We start from the raw sequence: 21,152 nt of genomic DNA, 5'->3' as shown, positions 1-21,152 counted from the left end.
CAAACCCACCCCCTGCCATGCCTCTGAGAAGCAGACCAACTCTCTGCCGCTGCAGGTTTACTTCGGGCCCCTGAGCCAGCCTGGACACTGGAGCCACCCAGCCTGTTTCCCTTCCCATCTTCCCTGTGGAATGATGCTACAGCAACTGCATGGAACAAACCACCCAAAAGCATTGCTAAAAGTTTTGTGAAATCTTCCCCTCCCAGTCCCCTAAATCTGCACACTGGGTGTAACACCCAGAGAGAGCCCCTTGAATGGGGTCTGTGCTGTCCTGGATTGCCCAGCCCCCTACAGGGCCTATGCCCAGAGACATTGAGGGGGAGATCTGCTGCTGGCGGAGAGGTACACAGGGAATACTGGAAAATGCTCCTTTTTCTATTCTTTGATCTGAGTTAGTGTATCTAATGTTGTCAGTACTGCTTGTTAATATCTCTATGAGGTGTCATGTCAGAGTCTGTCTACACTGCATTTAGACACCCGCTGCAGGCCTGTGCCAGCTGAGCCAGGCTGTTTAACTACAAAGTCGATATTCAGGCTCGGACTGGAGCCAGGGTTCTAGGATCCTGAGAGGTGAGAGCTGCAGCCTGACCCCCAGGAGCCTGAGTCAGCTGGCGTGGGTGTAGACAGACCCCCCCAGGGCTACTGAAAAGCAGCAATCTGTCCAGCATGTGTGGGGCAGGGATGTCTCGATTTCTCCTTTAGACTGTATGGCTGGAATTGGCCTTCAGCCAAGAGCAGGGCATGGGACTTTCGTTGGCTTCCAACGGAGCCCCCTGCAGGAGATTTGGCACTTTGGTGCAGTGGCACCAAGCAGCCTCTGCACTGTCCTTGTTGGCTGGGGGTTCAGGGAATTTCTCTTGCACAGCTGGTCACATTTGTTTTGAGCATGTGACCTGTGTCTCCCCTTCCCTGTATGTTACATCCTCATCCCTCACCTGATCCCACTGTGAGGCCAGCTCTGGGTTCCCTCTGCTCTGCCTGCTTTGGGGGTGGCACTCGTGTTGAGTGTTCACAGGAGGCAGAGTCTGGGAAGCCAGACAGCAATGGTCACACAGAAAGAAAGTCTCTCTTAACACCACTAGGTATTGTGTTCTTATTGTATTTCTGAAGCACACACTGACCTGTTTGTTGTGTGAATGGATGGACATGCTTGTCTGTGGTCTCAGTCAGTTCTATACCTGTCAAACATGTTGCTAACTGTGTTTCTTCCTAGTACCTAAAATTCCTGATACATCTTGCAATGAAATGTATAAATACTTTACTAAGAATAAATAAATTCTAAATAAAATAGTTTGCATTAAACACCAATCCAAAATGGCATACATGTGTATGCCAGTGATTAAATTCACTGGCTACAAAATATACCAAACAATATCATGACAGACAGACTTTGACTTCTCCCAGCATCTCTGACATCCAGTCACTAGAGGCAAAAGCAGCATCCACTAATTGCTTGCTTTGTAAAGTATTGTGTGTGTAGCACAGGCCAGAGTCTGACTTCCTGTGTAGCACAGGCCAGAGAAATGCCCCAGAATAATTTCTAGAGCAGAGCTTTCAGAAAAACATCCACTCTTGATTTAAAAATTGGAGAATCCACCACAACTCTTGCTAACTTATTCCAGTTGTTAATTATTCTCACTGTTAAAAATGTACGTCTTATTTCCAAACTGATGTCTAACTTCATCTTCCAGCCGTTGAATCATGTTAGACCTTTCTCAGCTACACTGAAAAGCCCTTTATTAAATATTGTGTTGGAACTTATAGATTGTAAGTTAGCGTGTCCATCTCTCCGCTTCCGCCTCTAAGGGAGGCCACGCCTCCTCGTGGGCTGGTCTACACTGGGGGGGGGGGGGGAGATCGATCTAAGATACGCAACTTCAGCTACATGAATAGCATAGCTGAAGTTGAAGAATCTTAGATCGATTTACCTGGGGTCCACACGGCGCAGGATCGATGGCCACAGCTCCCCCGTCGACTCCACTACCACTGCTCGCTACAGTGGAGTTCCGGAATCGACGGGGAGCACGTTCGGGGATCGATATATCGCATCTTAACGAGACGCAATATATTGATCCCTGTTAAATCGATCGCTACCCGCCGATACAGCGGGTAGTCTGGACGTACCCACAGTTTGGTCTGTTATAGACTTTTCCAAGCAAAGGAAAAAAGGGGGGAATTAGTGATCCTTAAGGCCATCCTTCAAGCAGCCCATAAACAGTCTGGGCTCTGGCCTGTAACCAGGCAAAGCAGTAGCAGTCTATTCACTCAGCCGTTAAGCAGGGCGGGGCAAAAAACAGTCAAGGTTCTGACCTGCAACCAGTCAGAGCTGGAGCAGTTTATTCACCCTGCCTTTAAGCAGAGATCCCGCAGGGGCGAGTGCCAAACCCAGTCTATGGAGCTCAGGTGGGCGTGAGCACCAAGCACAGCCTATGGAGCTCTGGTAGGCATGTCTGAGAGGTGCAGGCCCCTTGCCCTAAGGAGGTCATCTAGTCCAACCCCTGGCTCAAAGCAGGGCCAACCCCAACTAAATCATCCCAGCCAGGGCTTTGTCAAGCCAGGCTTTAAAACCCTTTAAGGATGGAGATTCCACCACCTCCCGAGATAACCCATTCCAGGTCTTCACCACCCTCCTAGTGAAATAGTTTTTCCTAATTTCCAACCTAGACCTCCCCCACTGCAACTTGAGACCATTGCTCCTTGTTCTGTCATCTGTCACCACTGAGAACTCCATCCTAGCTCCATCCTCTTTGGAACCCCCCCTTCAGGCAGTTGAAAGCTGCTATCAAATCCCCCCTCACTCTTCTCTTCTGCAGACTAAATAAGCCCAGTTCCCTCAGCCTGTCCTCGTAAGTCATGTGCCACAGCCCCCTTAATCATTTTCATTGTCCTCCGCTGGACTGTCTCCAATTTGTCCACATCCTTTCTGTAGTGGGGGGCCCAAAACTGGACACAATACTCCAGATGTGGGCTCACCAGTGCCAAATAGAGGGAAATAATCACTTTCCTCAATCTGCTGGCAATGCTCCTACTGATGCAGCCCAATATGCCATTAGTCTTCTTGGCAACAAGGGCACACTGCTGACTCATATCCAGCTTCTCATCTACTGTAATCCCCAGGTCCTTTTCTGCGGAACTGCCACTTAGCCAGTTGGTCCCCAGCCTGTAACGGTGCATGGGATTCTTCCATCCTAAGTGCAGGACTCTGCACTTGTCCTTGTTGAACCTCATCAGATTTCTTTTGGCCCAATCCTCCAATTTGCCTAGGTCACTCTGGCCCTATCCCTACTCCTACCCTCCAGCGTATCTACCTCTCCCCCCAGATTAGTGTCTTTTTCAGAGTCACTGATTTCCATGACAGAGTCCCCCATTATATAAGTGTGGCCTACATTCTTTGTTCCTGGATGTATACATTTCATTTAGCTTTATTAAAATATATATTGTTTGCTTGCATCCAGTTTACCAAGAGATCCAGACAGCTCTGTATCGGTGACCTGTTTTCTTCATTATTTAGCACTCCCCCAATTCTTGTGTCACCTGCAAAGTTTATCAGTGATGATTTTATGTTTTCCTCCATGTCACTAATAAAAATGTAAAATAATGTACGGCCAAGAACTGATCTTTGCAGGACGCAACTAGAAACACACTCTGGTTGAAGATGGTTCCCTGTTTACAATTACATTTTTAGATCCATCAGTTAGCCAGTTTTTAAATCCATCTAATTAAATCCATGAGAAACAGATATACAAAGTAAGAGTGTATCTGTTTGCTTGCTTATAATTTTGAAGAAGGCAATATAAATGAAAATAAAAAAGTATGTGGTGTGACAGACCCAGACCAGTGGGGTACAGGAGTCTGGTAGAGGGCAAATATACTGGTCACTAGATGAGTAGTTTTCTGTTCCCTGAGTGACCAGAGCAGGGGCTGCACTAGAGTAATCAGGAACCTGCTAGAACCAGTTAAGGCAGGCAGGCTAATTAGAACACCTGGAGCCAATTAAGAAAAAGCTGCTAGAATCAATTAACGCAGGCTAATCAGGGCACCTGGGTTTTAAAAGGAGCTCACTTCAGTTTGTGGTGTGAGTGTGAGGAGCTAGGAGCAAGAGGCGCAAAGAGTGAGAGGGTGTGCTGCTGGAGGACTGAGGAGCACAAGCGTTATCAGACACCAGGAGGAAGGTCTTGTGGTGAGAATAAGGAAGGTGTTTGGAGAAGGCCATGGGGAAGTAGCCCAGGGAGTTGTAGCTGTCATGCAGCAGTTACAGGAGGCACTATAGACAGCTGCAGTCCACAGGGCCCTGGGCTGGAACCTGGAGTAGAGGGTGGGCCCGGGTTCCCCCCAAACCTCCCAATTGATCTGGACTGTAGGTTCTTCCAGAGGGGAAGGTCTCAACCCACATGGTGAATCTCTGAGGCAAGAAAATCTGCCAATAAGCACAGGACCCACCAAGATAGAGGAGGAACTTTGTCACAGTGGGTATTTGAGGGTGACTGGTGTGATGTTATAAGGACAATGATATTGAGCAAATATTCTGCATGAATTTTATTTACCTGTTAAAGTTGTTACTTCTTGTATTAAAGCTCCAAAACTGATATAGGAAAGTAAATGCAAAGTAATGCACACTGAAAAATATAATCCCAACTATACATACAAAATGATGGGGTCAAAATTAGCTGTTACCACTCAAGAAAGATCATGGAGTCATTGTGGATAGTTCTCTGAAAACATCTGCTCAATGTGTAGTGGCAGTCAAAAAAGCTAACAATGTTAGGAACCATTCGGAAAGGGATAGATAAGACAGAAAATGTCATAATGCCGTATAAATCCACGGTAACTGTGTGCAGATCTGGTTAGAGCATCTCAATGTATTGGAATTGAAAAAGACTCAGAAGTGCAACAAAAATGCTTAGGTATATGGAACAGCTTCCATATGAGGAGAGACTAAAAAGACTGGGACTTTTCAGCTTGGAAAAGAGACAACTAAGGGGATATATGGCAAAGGTCTATTAAAATCTTGACTGATGTGGAGAAGGTGAATAAGGAAGTGTTATTTATGCTTTCACATAACACAAGAACCAGGGATAACCCAATGAAATTAATAGCCAGCAGGTTTAAATCATACATAGTGAAGTAAATGCACAATCAACCTGTGGAACACTTAGTTGGGGGATGTTGTGAAGGACAAAATTATAATGGGGTTCTAAAAAGAATTAGATAAGTTCATGGAGGATAGGTCCATCAATGGCTATTATCCAAGATGGTCAGGGATGCAACCCCATACTCTGGAGGTCTCTAGACTCTGACTGCCAGAAGCTGGGACTGGATGACAGGGTATGGATCACTTGATGATTCCCTGTTCTATTTATTCCTGTTGAAGCACCTGGCATTGGCCACTTTTGGAAGATGGGATACTGGTCTAGCTGGACCATTGGTCTGACCCAGTATGACCATTCTTATGATACCTCAAGGCTTGGGACTGTGAATATCTTGCTGTATTATCTCCTGATTGTTCTAAACTTGCATATAAATTTAAAATATGGTTTTAATTGGTGTTTGTATACAACATTTTCTTTCTTTATAGAGGAATTAGATACAGTTCTCCTGTAGGCTAATTTCTAAGTTATTATCTCAAAAAAACCCTAAAGTTTCCATGTGTGTGTAAGTAGCCGCTGGTATCATGGTTGAAGCTTCCCCCTCCCCACCAAAATCTGATATGGGGCCCTGTGATCGGGCCTTCAGTGGCTGGGCAGTCTAGTGGCTAGATCCGGGGTCGGCAACCTTTCAGAAGTGGTGTGCCAAGTCTTCATTTATTCACTGTAATTTAAGGTTTCGCGTGCCAGTAATACATTTTAACGTTTTTAGAAGGTCTCTCTCTCTATAATTCTATTATATAACTAAACTATTGTATGTAAAGTAAATAAGGTTTTTAAAATGTTTAAAAAAAGAACAGGAGTACTTGTGGCACCTTAGAGACTAACAAATTTATTAGAGCATAAGCTTTCGTGGACTACAGCCCACTTCTTCGGATGCATATAGAATGGAACATATAATGAGGAGATATATATACACACATACAGAGAGCATAAACAGGTGGGAGTTGTCTTACCAACTCTAAGAGAAAAAAAACTTTTGAAGTGATAATCAAGCTAGCCGAGTACAGACAGTGTGATAAGAAGTGTGAGAGTACTTACAAGGGGAGATAGAGTCAACGTTTGTAATGGCTCAGCCATTCCCAGTCCTTATTCAAACCGGAGTTGATTGTGTCTAGTTTGCATATCAATTCTAGCTCTGCAGTCTCTCTTTGGAGTCTGTTTTTGAAGTTTTTCTGTTGTAATATAGCCACCCGCAGGTCTGTCACTGAATGACCAGACAGGTTAAAGTGTTCTCCCACTGGTTTTTGAGTATTTTGATTCCTGATGTCAGATTTGTGTCCATTAATTCTTTTGCGTAGAGACTGTCCGGTTTGGCCAATGTACATGGCAGAGGGGCATTGCTGGCACATGATGGCATATATCACATTGGTAGATGTGCAGGTGAACGAGCCCCTGATGTGATTAGGTCCTATGATGATGTCACTTGAATAGATATGTGGACAGAGTTGGCATCGGGGTTTGTTACAAGGATAGGTTCCTGGGTTAGTGGTTTTGTTCAGTGATGTGTGGTTGCTGGTGAGTATTTGCTTTAGGTTGGGGGGTTGTCTGTAAGCGAGGACAGGTCTGTCTCCCAAGATCTGTGAGAGTAAAGGATCATCTTTCAGGATAGGTTGTAGATCTCTGATGATGCGCTGGAGAGGTTTTAGTTGGGGGCTGAAGGTGACAGCTAGTGGTGTTCTGTTATTTTCTTTGTTGGGCCTGTCTTGTGGGAGGTGACTTCTGGGTACTCGTCTGGCTCTGTCAATCTGTTTTTCCTGGACGCCCCATCATCTCAGGCATTGGCACCCTAACATCAGGCTTGTCTGGTTATGTAGACTCTGTCCTAAGACCCTACGCTACCAGCACTCCCAGCTATCTTCGAGACACCACTGACTTCCTGAGGAAACTACAATCCATCGGTGATCTTCCAGAAAACACCATCCTGGCCACTATGGACGTAGAAGCCCTCTACACCAATATTCCACACAAAGATGGACTACAAGCTATCAGGAACAGTATCCCTGATAATGTCACAGCTAACCTGGTGGCTGAACTTTGTGATTTTGTCCTCACCCACAACTATTTCACATTTGGGGACAATATATACCTTCAAGTCAGCGGCACTGCTATGGGTACCCGCATGGCCCCACAATATGCCAACATTTTTATGGCTGACTTAGAACAACGCTTCCTTAGCTCTCGTCCCCTAACGCCCCTACTCTACTTGCGCTACATTGATGACATCTTCATCATCTGGACCCATGGAAAAGAAGCCCTTGAGGAATTTCACCATGATTTCAATAATTTCCATCCCACCATCAACCTCAGCCTAGATCAATCCACACAAGCGGTCCATTTCCTGGACACTACTGTGCTAATAAGCGATGGTCACATCAATACCACCCTATACCGGAAACCTACTGACCGCTACACTTACCTACATACCTCCAGCTTCCATCGAGGACACACCACACGATCCATTGTCTACAGCCAAGCTCTAAGATATAACCGCATTTGCTCCAATCCCTCGGATAGAGACAAGCACCTACAAGATCTCTATCAAGCATTCTTAAAACTACAATACCCACCTGCTGAAGTGAAAAAACAGATTGACAGAGCCAGACGAGTACCCAGAAGTCACCTCCTACAAGACAGGCCCAACAAAGAAAATAACAGAACACCACTAGCTGTCACCTTCAGCCCCCAACTAAAACCTCTCCAGCGCATCATCAGAGATCTACAACCTATCCTGAAAGATGATCCTTTACTCTCACAGATCTTGGGAGACAGACCTGTCCTCGCTTACAGACAACCCCCCAACCTAAAGCAAATACTCACCAGCAACCACACATCACTGAACAAAACCACTAACCCAGGAACCTATCCTTGTAACAAACCCCGATGCCAACTCTGTCCACATATCTATTCAAGTGACATCATCATAGGACCTAATCACATCAGCCATACCATCAGGGGCTCGTTCACCTGCACATCTACCAATGTGATATATGCCATCATGTGCCAGCAATGCCCCTCTGCCATGTACATTGGCCAAACCGGACAGTCTCTACACAAAAGAATTAATGGACACAAATCTGACATCAGGAATCAAAATACTCAAAAACCAGTGGGAGAACACTTTAACCTGTCTGGTCATTCAGTGACAGACCTGCGGGTGGCTATATTACAACAGAAAAACTTCAAAAACAGACTCCAAAGAGAGACTGCAGAGCTAGAATTGATATGCAAACTAGACACAATCAACTCCGGTTTGAATAAGGACTGGGAATGGCTGAGCCATTACAAACGTTGACTATCTCCCCTTGTAAGTACTCTCACACTTCTTATCACACTGTCTGTACTCGGCTAGCTTGATTATCACTTCAAAAGTTTTTTTTCTCTTAATTGGCCTCTCAGAGTTGGTAAGACAACTCCCACCTGTTTATGCTCTCTGTATGTGTGTATATATATCTCCTCATTATATGTTCCATTCTATATGCATCCGAAGAAGTGGGCTGTAGTCCACGAAAGCTTATGCTCTAATAAATTTGTTAGTCTCTAAGGTGCCACAAGTACTCCTGTTCTTCTTTTTGCGGATACAGACTAACACGGCTGTTACTCTGAAACTTGTTAAAATGTTTAAGAAGCTTCATTTAAAATTAAATTAAAATGCAGATCTTATCAATTTAGTGTGATCCTTGCCCTTGCTTTTCCTTGCTGAGTTTTCCAATGTATGGCATATATTTGGATACTTTAAGCTGCATGCAGGCTTCTGAGTGATCAGTTGTTAACCGGCTCTGAGAGGGACAGAGGACAGATTTCATGTGTGAAAATACCTGTTCACACACGTATGTGGATCCAAATGCTGAAAGCATTGCAAACGCAATTTTCTTCAAACAGTTACATTGCACTGGCAGGGAGTTCCAGCAGGTCAGAATAGAGGCCCCATGATCTCTCTTGGTAGCTTCAAGTGCACTCTGCAGATCTCCAAACTTTGATACCCACAATTCTGAGCTTTTTAACTGAATGAGCTGCATTTTGAAATCTTCAACACCCATCCACTGAAATACAGACAAATCCAAATCGTTTTCTTTGAAGTTTTCAGGTTTAATTAGAAAAGAAAACATTGGGCCAAATCGCTGGAAATTTTGAAATCTGTCAGAAAATGCTGATTCCAGTTCTTGCATGTACATTCCAATCTCATAGATACTGACAGTGCAACGTGTCGATAGCTCTTGTGTGTTGGAAGTAGCAGAAAGTCAAAGTTCAACTATCCAAGAAAAAAACTGCTAGTTTTACAACAAATGCCTTCCAGGCTTCATAAAGATTCAGAAACGTTTGCCCTGCACCCTGAGACAGAGGTTGAGTTCGTTTAAGTAAGCAGTGATGTCAGTTAGAAACATGATCATTACCTGTTAGGTTCACTCCCTCTGGGGCACCTGGCATTGGCCACTGTCAGTAGACAGGATATTGGGCTATATGGACCTTTGGTCTGACCCAGTACAGCCATTCTTATGAGCTTACCCAGCCATTTGTCATTATCCAGTTTGGGGTAGTTTTGTCCTTTTTCCAACAAAAAGGCCTTGATTGCATCAAAACAGTTTACATAGCACCCCAAAACCTTGCCACGACTTAGCCACCGAATGTTGCTGTGAAGTGGAATGTCGTTATAAGCACTGTCCATCTCTTCTAGCAGTGCTTGAAACTGTCTGAGTCAAAGCAGATAGGAAATTCACAATTCACACCACTGTATTCATCACATTAAGTTCTGAATTAGAAATTTAGCACACAGGTTTTCTTGATGGATGATACAGTGAAATTTGGCTGTTGGGGGGCCAATTTGATCTTCAAGTAACTTTACAAATCCCTTCTGTTTTCCAACCATGGCAGGAGCACCATCTGTTGTCACACAAAATATTTTTCTGATGTCAACTCCTCATTCTTCAAAATGGTTTACAAAACTTTCCACTATATCTTCCCCCTTTGTTGTGACATGCAGGGGTTTTAGGCAACAAAGTTCCTCTTGGATTTCATCGGATGCACAATATCTTGCAACAACTGCCAAACTGGAACGTTGTTTATATCCACGCTCTCATCAATTGCAATGCTGAACACTGCTGTGTCTTTTAATGCAATTGTCTGCTTTTTGTTAATGTTTTATGCCATTTCGCTTATGAGTCTTTCAACTGTTCTGGCAGAGAGAGGGCCGGTTCTACCATTAAGGCAAACTAGGCGGTTGCCTAGGGCGCCAAGATTTGGGGGTGCCAAAAAGCAGTGCCCCCAATTTTATTTATTTATTTTTTACAGCGTTCCTACGCCCCCTCCCCGAGCACGTGGTCGTCGCTCCACTTCTCCTGCCTCCCAGGCTTGCAGCGCCAATCACCTGTTTGGTGCCACAAGCCTGGGAGGGGAGGAGAATTAGAGCGGGGGCGGTGTACTCGGGGAGGAGGCGGAGCAGAGGTGAGCTGGGGTGGGGAGCTGCCACACGGGGGAGGGTCGCCTCAGGGCAGGGGGGGCTGCCGCAGGGGGCGCGGGGAGCTGCTGCAGGGCTGGTGGGGGGGCAAAGTGGAAGTTTTGCCTAGGGCGCGAAACTTCCTTGCACCGGCCCTGGGCAGAGACAGGAAGTTCTTTTTTTCTAGATTTGATCCTATCTTTATTTGGCAAATCATTGAACAAAACTTCCAAACTGCTGAGAAACTTTTTATATATTCCCCATTTGTAAACGGCTTTCCATTTTTTGCAATGCACTGTGCAATCTTGTAACTTCCTCCTATAGATTGATTTTTACTTACACTTAGGCATTTAAAAACACTGCTTTGCTTCTCTTATCCTGCTACTGCCTTTTTGATCAATTCAGCCTTGTCTGCTTCATCAAAGGCTTTCTCATGCTTCGTTTCAAAATGTCGTTGAACACTTGATGTGCCACAAACAACACTTTCACAACAGAAAGCACAAACAGCATGGTCCTTCTTTTGAATAAATCCAAATCCTTCTGTCCAAGAAGGCTGAAATGAACGGACATCTAACTTTGCTTTCATAGGAGCTGACATTTTGTCAAATGTACCCCTCAACTCACAGTGGGGGGGGGAAATGGTGACAGGGGCACGCACAACATCAAACGCAATGTGCTGTTCCACGTGGCCTGATATAAACAGTAAGTCAGGACTTAAAAATATCCCAGTGGTGCTGGAACAATTTTTAAGGTAGGGGTGCTGAGCTGCGCCCCCTCTTGTCCCTGTCTGCACCCCTCACTGCCCCAGTGAGCCACAGCTGGGGGCAGCTGCAGAGTAGAGCCCCGAGCCGGCGGCTGGTATACCAGACTGGCAGCGGGCTGAGCAGGGCCAGCGGCCAGGACTCCAGCTGGCAGGGGGCCAGTGGCTAGAACCCCAGACCAGCAGAGGGCTGAGCGGGGATGGCAGCCGGGACCCCAGACCGGCAGCGAGCTGAGAGGGGCCAGGAGCCGGGACCCTGGGCCAGCAGCAGAGTGCCACTGAAAATCAGCTTGCATGCCGCCTTTGGCACGCATGCCATAGGTTGCTGTCCCCTGGGCTAGATCATTGATTAGGGGGTTGTAGGTGGACCTGACCCCTCCTTTTCCCTCAGGTCCTGGCACAGGGTCCTGTGTTGCTCAAACCCCTAAACAGGGGAGATGGATCTTTTTCCCAGCTGTGAGGAAGCGGTGGGGTGGGGGATTCAGGACCTCTTTTCCTGGGCTGCTCCCTATGAAAGTCCTTTTAGTTTGGGTTGAGGCCCCATTGGGTCAGTTACCCAGAGTTGGGGCATACCCACAGGCTTCCATTGGCAGGGGAAGACTTACTTGCCTTCAGTGGCTGCATTGGCTGGAAGGGTTGCTGGTCTGTGCCTTCAGGCAAGCAAACAGAGCTCCTGCCTCTTCACCAGTCAGCCCCTAACTGAGCCAGGCTCCCTTCTTTTCTCCCACCTCCAGGCCTGGCATTGGCTTCAGGTATAATGGGGCGGGGCTAGCTGACCCCACAGGCTTTCTTTAATCCCTGCTGTGCCAGGCAGCAGTTTCTCTGCTCCTTCACAGACCCCTGCAGTTACTAAAGGGGAAATGCAGCTCAGTTTGTTCCCTGACTGGATGGCAAGTATATCTGAAATGGGACAAAGCAAGAATGGGAAATAGTGTATTTTCCTGGAGGGTTTTCAGCCAAACAGTATTTCATTCTAAATTGTGTGAAACAGCTGTGATTTCTGTGATGACCCATCAGGAGATAGTGAAGCATAAATACTCAGCATCTCAAGTGGCATCAAACTGGACTTGGGGCAGGGAGGTGCAAATGCATCCTGGACCAAGGTGTCTATTCAGAATAATTGGCCACATTCTGGTTTCCATGGGCCTCATGATATTTCTGACCCAAAGTGGTCAAGTTCATCAGCTAGACCCAAGCTATCACTAGCCTGGCTGCAAGATGAAGGCAGCTTATTTACCCTCCAGGGAGAGGATTATTGCTTTGTCTGGTGATTTCCCAGCATCCCACCGGCCAGTCCATCCCTGGGCTCCACTGTCCTACACTATGGTCTGCCAGAGACCCCTCTACTTTTCTGGTGGTCTTTGCTGTGGAACGCAGCCCCCACCCCCTCCGGCATGCTGGCAGCATGAAGGGGCTGGTTAGTGGTTGATGCTGATCTGGGTGATGTTCCAAAATAGGTGCATTCCCATTTTTTAGTGTGGGCTCAAGTATCTGTGCTTTGCTGCGCTGCTCTCACTGCAGTGGTTCACATTTATCCCATGTCCCATTTCTGTGATCAGTGGGATGCAGGAGCTGGTGTCTGGGCTGACCTTTTAGTGTTTCCCTTGCAAGCTGAAAGTCCTTCACTGTAGTGTTTTATGTAACTTATAGCATGCCACTGCAGCTTATGGGGCTGCAGAGACAAACAGCATCAGATGAACATCACTGAGTGCAAATACCCACTTCACCCAGCTCCAGTTCCTGGATTCCCTACTGGGATGAACAGTGCAAAGCGGTTAGAAACTGGCTGTAGATGACCAGCACTGACTCCCCCTGAACTGCAGAGCTCCCTGCAGGGCTGATGACTGGTTCCTGGTTCTAGCTCATAGTTCCAAGCTATCTGTCACTTGGGGTACTCTGATCGGCCAGGTGGTGTTTGGTGTTTGACAGCAGCTGGGTCTGGTCAAGCTGCCCGACAAGTGTCTCACAGTGAAGCTGCCAGCCTTTCCTGCAGGAGTGACGTGGGTGCCTATATCTTCTCTTCAAGAACATGCCGCCTCTGTCTGCACAGCTCCATCCTGACCAGATCTCCCTCCCCTTGCTTGCAGTGCAATCGGAGACCTATTCCATGTGCCTGAGCCATCTGCTGCCCTTCCTGCGCTCTGGTGGGCTGGGGGCTGTGACAGAATATAACCCTGTGTTCACACCATATGCCCTTCATAGTAATGCTTGTACAAGATATGCCTTGTGAGGTATTATTTAAAAATGCAAATTGCAGCATTATATGTAAGTTATAAACACAAGATAAAATCATGACTAAAAGTATGTTTCCAGAGAAGTCAGGGGAGTGGCCAAACCAGTTCTTCAGAGACAAAGGGCAAGCTGATGCCTAAGCCATGTGTAAACAAGGCTGATGGACAGTTACCTGACAAGGGCCATTCTTTAGCAGGAAAGGGGGCAGGGCAAAAATCTACATCTCAGTGAAGAAACCGCATGGAGTTTGCTTCCACACAGACTGCTTGTCGCCTTGTTCCCAGCTGGAAATGCTTCTCATTCTCAAAGTGGGGACAGGACTATAGAAAGAAGGGACAGACACCCCAAGACACCTCTCCTCCCTGCCCATCACATTCACAAAGGAAGCAGCCATTGGACTCTGGGGAAGGGGTCCTCACCTAAAGAGTTTAGTCAGTAAAACTGCTGAAAGCATGTGGTGAAAGAACTTTTGTTTTGAATCTAATATAGGTTGTTAGGCACCAGTAAGCACCTCTATTTTTCTTGTAACCATTTTTGACTCTTATACCTCATAACTTGTACTCATTTAAACTATCTCGCTCTGTAGTGAATAAATTGGTTTTACTGTTTTATCTAATCCAGTGTGTTCAAGTTGAAGGGTCTGCGTAACTCCATTTGGGGTAACAAGTTATGTGCATATTATTCCCTTAAAGGAATAGTGGACTCAGTATATTTGTACTGTGCAGGAGAGGGCTGGGCAGTACAGGACATATATTTCTGGGGAAAGTTCCACGACTGGGGTTGTGTTGGGGGTCACCCTGCAGCATAACCAAGGCTGGTCAGAGCTAACGTGTGGCTGGCTGGCAGCAACACACACAGACATGGCTGGGAGTGACTTACATGTGAAGGCTGTTTGTGAGCAGTCCAGGCTGGAGGCTACTGCAGCAAGGCATTATAAAAGGCAGCTCAGGTTACAGGGCAGGGGTGACACAGCTACTCACTGGTCTGGATTGTACCCTGGTATGTCACAGGGGGTCCACAGTGTTGTTGCCTCCCAGACTCTCTCTCTGACAACCATTCCCTCAGCATTTGTGCTAGGGAGCATGTCATACCGGTCCCAGGGGTATCCATCCAGCAGGCATGGGTGTGTCCCTGACCAGGACCTCTGGCCAATGATAGCACAGTGTTCCTAGTTTGGGAATCCTTGACCAGGCATCACACCTGGGAGCCTGCTCTCCTCCAGACACTTCAAAACTAGCTCCCCACCAGGACAAGTAGGCAAGATTCAAGCACACTAGCACCCAGCTTTGCTCAGGGCAGGCCAAAGAGCTGGCACAACACCTTTGAATGCAGGGTTTACTCAGTGTTCCATGGGCATCCTTACACAGATGCGTTGTGTCCATATATTATTGCCCTGGCTCTGCCCCTAGCTGTCAGCATGCCCTGGGAGGTCTCCTGGAGCTGAAATACCACTTGCTGTCTCTGGCCTTAAGAAACATTCTCCTCATGCCCTGCAAGAGGGCTCCTTCCTGGCAGCAATGGATCCTCTATAGGCTAGAGCACTTAGCAGCAGGGACAATGTCCCGCTTGTATCTGGGCTGCCCCTTGTATGTCAGGGCATTATTGCTTGGAGCTGCCGTGTCCTGGCTTAGCTCCTGAATGGCTGTTGTGCTATCAGGGTCTCAGGCACTGGAGAGAATCTGTGTCATGCTGCCCTCTGCTGAAACATTCCATATTCACAGACTAGAGACTGATCCCCATGATATACTGCAACTGGCAGAGCTGCCTTCACTCCTCAGCTGGGTCTTTCCTTTGATTTCAGCTCCCCCCTCCCCCCACCTGGCATTCATACAAGAGCCAGATGTCAGCAAACTCTGAATTGCTGTGAAAAGGGACTTGAGGGATGTTCTCATCATTACTTGTTGAAACCCTGTGAAAGTGCTAATTCTATCCTTTCAGCTGAACATCCCCTTCACTCCATGTGTGGTGATTTGTGTCAAAGGGCTGGGCACCGGAGCTGGGCTAATGATGAGTTTTCTTGCAGCTCAGGAAAATAAAAATAAACTTTTTATTTTCACTTTGACCTGATTTGGGGCAGAGGAGAGGAGTGGTGCTTCTCTTCCAGAGGAGTGCTGTGGCGTGGAGGGGGGTATTAATACTACAGGCAGGGGCAGCAGCCAAATGCACAGTATGGGTGTGATTTTTACACTCCATATATTTTATGGAAATATGTTTATAAGTGTGAATATGATGTAACTGGAATATGCTTCATGCAAAAGGTCTCTTGTAAGGTATCATTACAAAGCTTATGATCTACTGAGTGAGTTCATCCTATTTGTTTGCATGTATTATTTCTATGTCTGGAGTTAGGAGAATAAGTTATAAACTTGTATTACTGATGTAAACATGTTAAGTGGAAGCCATTAAGGGTGCTTCAGAATCAATGAACTGTGAATGGGTTTGTTTACCTGCAAGCCTTCCTATGTACATGTCTTCTAGCTACTAAATAATGAAGAAGGTGGTCTTACAGTGACATGTGAACTGGAATCCATCTTAAACCTGGTGCTTTTCCATTTAGAAGGAGGGGTGGGGATCCAGAGAGACAAAAAATTCCCACTTTGTGCCAAAGCTATAAAAGGGGGTGGAACAAAACACAGGTGGCAGCCAGTCATGAGAAATCCCCTAGTTACTACCTGAGCTGGAACTAACAAGGACTGTACCAGGGGAAAGGATTGGGCCCAGACTAGGATGGAGTCTAGTCTGTGAAAGAAGCTTATTGGAACATCTTAGAGGATGAGATTTACCTGTATTCACTTTCTTACATGTTTTGTTTTATTTTGCTTGGTAACTTACTTTGCTCTGTCTGTTATTACTTGAAACCAATTAAACCCTACTTTTTATACTTTTGTTTATTAATTAACCCAGAGTAATACCTGGGTGAGCAAACAGCTGTGCATATCTCTATATCCCTGTATAAGCTTTATACAGACTAAAATGGATTTATTTGGGGTTTAGATCCCACTGGGAACTGGGTGTCTGGGTGCTGGAGATAGGTAACCTGCTGAGTGGTTTCCAGTTAAAGCCTGCAGCTTTGGCGGCATGGTTCAGACCTGGATCTGTGTTGCAGCAGGCTAGCATGTCTGGCTCAATAAGGCAGGGTTCTGGAGTCCTAAGCCATCAGGGAAAACAGGCTCAGAGGTAAATCCAGCACATCAGGTGACAGTCCAAAGGGGGTCTCACTGACCAAACCCATCACAATGGGAAAGGTTGGTCCCATTCTTTGGTTACCAAGTGATGGCCTATGGTTACCAGTTGAAGTGTGCTGGGGCTGAAGGGGCTCACACCAGGAATCTGGGGCAGGCCAATCTCCAGTAGTTGCTGGTTCATTTTTTAATCCCCAGGAAATCTCTCTCTCTATTCTAGCAGAGGTCTGGAACTTCGCTTTGCTCTGTGCCTGCTTTCATTCACCTTTCTAATAAAAGCCAAGTCCTGGAAATGCATTGCTGAAGCTAAGCCTAATATCTGACCTTGATCATAAAGCAATGAAGTAAATAAACAAGCCACAGAGCCATGTCAGTTAATATTTTTATATTCTGGTTATATTGAAATGTACATGCATGTTACAGAACAGACCCAGTTGACCTAGCCTGCACTGCCCTGACATGGCAATGCCTGGGGTGGGAACACACATCCTGCACTGAGGCCACAGGTTTGGATGGATAAGAGCCGCTTGGGGGAACCACTCAGCACCCTACAAGACAGGCCCTGTCATGGGAGTTGACCCATACAGTTGTTCACCTCTTGTAGTGGGATGTGGTTTGGTTTGACAGTACATGATGTTAACCTCTTCAGGGCACAAAGGGCAGATTTAAAGAGATTATGGTCCTGAAGATTTTCCAGGTTCTGTACCAGATGCACAGGGTATTTCCACAGCCCGCTCAGGTCAGTTAACAGCACAGGCATGATGGAATAGATACAGGCTTTAAACGGTGCACAATGAGAATGGGTCTCAGTGAGAGGGAGGCTTCAAATCACAGGGCCTACCAGAGATCCATGGCAAGTGACCTCAACCCCATGGCCAGGAGGCAATTGGGGCAGCATGATATGCCAAGAGAGGGGCTTTCTATTCAATGAGTGCTTTGCCAGGATGCTGGAACCACTGAACTCACATGAAAGCAATGCACTGAGACTAGAGACCTAGAAATTCAGCCTGGAGTTGCCTTGCCAGGAGAGGGTCCCTGGCCACTTGCCTTTCCCTAGAATAGCACAAATCCACTTGCTTCTTTTCTAAAGATAATAGCTGCTGCTCCAATAAAGGAGTAATCTATCAACACAGTGCAAAGAAAGAGATAAGAAAATACCAATGAAAGGTTGAGTTTTAGCTCAATAAAATACCTGAAACCATTCTACTTCTACTCAGTGCTCATGGCTGCGAGAAACAATGGGCAAGTGTGAAAAGTGAACAATCTTGCTGTTAGCTAACATGCATTTAAATTGTATGTTTTGATTCACTGACTCACTAAGGACTCAAGTGAAGTTAACATGATGAATATATATATATAATGTGTATATAAGAATACAGATAGATAATGCTGTATATATCGTGCTGATATATGTGTAACATAATAAAAGTACGAGTAACAGAGAATATATAAAATACTTGATAATAGACACATTACAGATGGTATCGGTCCCATAGCAGATGTTGCTTGGGTTTCAGAATTATCCGCTTCTTCATCAGATGGTGTCATTTGTCACCTTTCAGACTGTTTATATGCCGGAGTGAATAAACAAAGTTACAGTCTACACAAACACAGCTTTTAGAAATCCCAAATGCTTCTGAGGTCACATTGCACAGGCCCTTCTGTAGCTAATAGAGAATTAGGCTAAATTGGACCTAGTTCAAAATTAAGTATCTAGGAGAGGAGGTTTATCCTTTCTGTAGCAGAAGTGGAGGCCAGGAGGGGTTTCTGATAGACTACATTTCAAAAGAACTCAAACCCAGTCCCAAGGCTTCCTGCTGCCCAAGTGCCACCAGAAGTTGTGATAGCACATGACAAACCAAAGCAGTTTTTAGGCTACAAACTACATCTCAGCACAGGGCCACCCAGCACATCGCTGTGATGTCCCAATAGAGCCAATATCTGGTCTTTATGGGCATGAGTGGAGTGTGCTTTCATGAGACAAAAAGGAATTTTCTAAGGAGCACTATGAAGGGAGAGATCTGGTTGACTGGGGAAGATCTGAGAAGTTTGAGTATCTGGTAGAAGAGCACAGGTTAGGATGTACTCACCAGTGGTTACCAAAATAACCCACAGCACTTTCCACAGCTCCAACTTCCAGGAAGTGGTCAATGTACATCTGATGCCTGTGGTTCCTATGGCACATTTGATACCTATGGCATCCCCCTTTCCTTTTAATGAGTGCAAGGCAGTCTGACTTCACCATAAATACCCAACCCACCCCAGCTTGTTCTCCTATGTAAATTATCCTGCAGCAGGATTCAGGGAAGAAAGATTACATGTGTTGGAATCCAAATCAGACAGCTACAAGAATAGGCTTTTAGGATCACATTTTCAAAAGATGGCCTTGAATTTTGGGTGTAGAATGGTGGCCCGTGCGTGTTTGTGTGATCAGATTGGATAGTTAGGCCTGAAGTCCTGTTTTGCAGACATACATGTGATAACTAGGCAAACAATTAACTGAGCATGTAAAATTTGCATGAACAAATTTGGACACGTAGCAGAAACTGACTGAAAATCTGTGTGTATGTGCATATATGTATATAGAGCTGTTCATTTTAAGCAACCACTCAAAGGACCAGCCAAACCAGAATGACTTTTTAACTAGAGAACTGGAAACGTGCAGATATCTTAAAGAGGTTACTTAAACTAATAAGTCGTCACCCATTGGTGGCAGTCCATAGGGCAGGTCTTACTGGAGAAAGTGAGAGAAGGGGATTAAATATATTGCCAATTAAAACACGATTTGTTTGGTTAACTTGCAATTACAAATTTGAATTCCCAATGTACCTGTGAGGCATTTCAGTCTTTCCAGCAACATCTTAGTCTCCCGCATGTCATTTACTTGTTTTTCTGCTGGGAGCCCATTTGAGCCTGCATTTCTGGCCATTTGTATTATGCAGAGACATACTGAACCAAGCTAATTCTCTGAGATACCTGCACTAAAATCAGTAGAATTACACCAGGAGTGAATGTGGCCCAGCGATGGTATGGTTATCCTATATCCTATATTGTAACTGCTGAACCAGTTTTGGTCTTAGCCCCAGTTCTGTTCCTAACCTATTTCCCTTCAAAGCCAGACAGAAAAAGGCTCTATTTATATTGATATTTTCTGCTCTTTTTACTTTCTCAAAGGGGAGGTGAAAGATGTGAGAGGTCCCTTTGCAATGGGTTGGGCCCATTGTGATACTGCCACTTTACCACCTTGCAGGATGACTGACACAGGGGTTACATCTTCACACAGGGGAAGGGAATGAGAATACCAGGCAGTGGTCCTGTCATGAGGCCTCTAACTTTCCCAGGCCATTTGCTTGAGAGAAAGAAAAATAAATGCATTACCAGAGTTTGTTTCCTGGAATGTTCAGCCCAGCTAGCTATGTATTTTTATTCTGTCACCATGGAAATAAGGTGTAAATATTTGGAGATGGTGTTTTTTTGATAGCTTTTGTAAGTGTATAAAAGGTTTGCAAACCCATCGTTTATTTTATTCCATGTTGCACGCTGTCTCCCAGGCTCTGGATTGCCAGCTCTGGATTCTGAGCGTGGGTGGCCCATTTTAACAGACTGCTGAGAGTTTTATAACTGATTTTAAAAAATAAAAATGCTGGATCGTCAGCTGTGGAGACTGATGTCCTGTATTTAGCCATAGGCAGTCATATCACAAGCAGGGGCATTGCAGGCTTCCTAGGAAACCCCCGGGAGGAGAAAAGACATTCATGTCAAGGCCCAGTCAGTCCCTGGCCTTTTCACCAGCGGGGGGCCAGTTTCTGCCAATCACGCTTCTGATGGACACTTAGCTTGAAACTGAGTTGAGATCCCAGCTTTATTTCACACAGCCCCCCACCCCCCAAGGTCTGCAGATGATCATAACTTCTGGTGGCTGCTGAGTTGGGCTGGAACCACGGGTAAAGGCTAATGCCTGTGAGCTGTAATATTTTTCAAAATGAAAAAAGTCTGTCACCTTCCAGAAGCCCCACCAGTCCTGTCATCCTGCTTGAACACAAACTGGCCAATTGTGTCAGCAATACAAATATGTACACCCCATCTAAACAGAATGAGGAGCCTGGACAGAGGGAAATGAACTGCACAAAGCTCAGCACCATTTGCCATCTGTTCAAGAAGGCAGGGTTTTATTTCTCCAGTTTCCACGGATGCCTTTTCTTCAGGGCTGTTCTCAGCAACTGACCCAAACTGTTTCTATTAGTCATGTTCTTTCAACAAGTTTTACCTCCTCTAATGAACTTTCTTTTTTGGGTTGGTGCAGAACTCTCACTTTGGCATGCTGCTCTTGGGAGAATAACTAGGACATGCCTTCAACAGCAGGACACCCACAGTGATGAGTCAAACACACCTCTAAACTC

Source organism: Malaclemys terrapin, chromosome 8, assembly GCF_027887155.1.
Source record: "Malaclemys terrapin pileata isolate rMalTer1 chromosome 8, rMalTer1.hap1, whole genome shotgun sequence".
In the NCBI taxonomy this organism is placed as follows: Eukaryota; Metazoa; Chordata; order Testudines; family Emydidae; genus Malaclemys; species Malaclemys terrapin.
The sequence above is the reverse complement of the archived record's forward strand: the minus strand, read 5'-3'. Positions refer to the sequence as shown.